Below are 1760 nucleotides of genomic sequence, written 5' to 3'. Positions count from 1 at the left end.
CAGGGCCGTAAGGTGGATCACTTGGAGGTGCTCAACCATTGATACAAGTTGCAAACTGATGATGATTATGACAACTGGCAGCCTCTACTGATTGTCTGAAAGTGGCTAAATCCTTCCTAATCATGCTAATATTCCATTAATACTGCTTCTGTGTTCTGTTTGAAGGACTATAGTGAAATAAGTGATCACTTTGGATTTATATAAAGCACGTTTCCTAGTCAGCTTGTAAAGGTGAAAGTGATGGACATATTTGATATGTTGTACTTTAAAAAAAATAAAAACATTTTAATACAGTATGCGCATTTTGTTCCATTTTTATTTTACGCTGTCCGAGAACAGCGTTGACTTCCACAGGAGGCGTCTCCTGTTCACCGAGGGTGTGTGGCTGAGTGGGAACATCACACTGGAAAGAGAGCACTTCACATAGGAATAAACATTGGAATTTGATGGTTACTAACCATCAATGTTTTTGTTCTGATGGTAGTGATTTAACCATTTGCTGGTGGTGGTCCAATTTTTGACACCATCGAATGGAAATCATTTGATGGTGTTCCAATGTTTTTGTTTTTTCAATTCATGATAGCTATGCCTCCCCTGGCCCCTTCCTGGCTACTGTGTCTGTATCAGGGCATCATGGGTTTGTTGGAGGCCATCTCTCACTCTTTGTCTGCCTCAGACATGACCCTGCTTAGTCCCTGACTCCTTCCCCATCTCTAGGCTGCTGCTAAGCAGCAGGGCACATTGCTATCTCTGATTGGCTCTCTGAGACAGTGAGAGCCAATCAGAATGCAGCTATTGGCCCAGCAGCAACAGTCAGTCACCCCCACAACACAACAGTTTTTTCTGTTTATTGCTTCATTCCAAGCCTCGGTTTCAGATACTGTATTGCTGTTTCAGCACCATGGCCAGCTCCTATAGAGCAGCATGATGCAATATTTTTTTCTCTGTGCTTCACTAAAATCATCACTGCTCAGCTCCTTTTGTCACAGATGAATGGCTCATGCACCTAACCTTCCTTGACCAATGCTGTATAGAATAGTGAATACCCCATCCAAATATGTCCAGTGGCTTAAGAGATTAGCATGAGAGAGAGAGAGAGATGCTCTCTGCGACTTTACTATTAAGTAATGACATTTTCCAGCCATGTACCATAATGTGTAGTCACTAATTTTTGACTATTTTATTCTATCACTGTGAAATCACAACTTCTGCCATGTACTGGTCGTATTTACTCCTGTTGTCTGCTGGATTATGGTGACACATTATGCCTGGCACTCCAAGTTGGCTGCATCTCAAATTTACACTGACATGGGTAATAAAATGCATAGATTCTTTCCCCAAGTACACATTTAATGTTTGCAATTAAATGCAAATTGTGTCCAGCTCTGCCTAAGACCCTATAGGTATGCATTCGATGAGGTCTATAGATACAATGGAGTTTGGTGACTGATCTTGTTCTTAATTGCTCACTTACTGGTTTGTGTGGATTCGCTAAAAAAAACAAAAAACAATTCACATCCAAAACCAATTTTTGAAAATTATTCCTCCTGCTTGTCCAGTATCCACTATGTCTGTGCGGAATGGGGATATTTACCACTACTGAGCATGCTGTAATTGCGTAAAGCGTTGCAAATGGCCATTCTTTTGTAATGGTGCACTCATAAGCAAGTGCTATCATTGTTCGCAGTCCGCTAGGGGTTGCTTGTAGGTGTATGCACAGATGCTGTGGAATTACTACAGTTCACATTTAGAAGCCGGGA

This window comes from Taudactylus pleione, unplaced genomic scaffold (assembly GCF_031769625.1).
Source record: "Taudactylus pleione unplaced genomic scaffold, aTauple2 ptg000004l, whole genome shotgun sequence".
NCBI lineage: Eukaryota > Metazoa > Chordata > Amphibia > Anura > Myobatrachidae > Taudactylus > Taudactylus pleione.
This window is presented reverse-complemented; position numbering follows the sequence as displayed.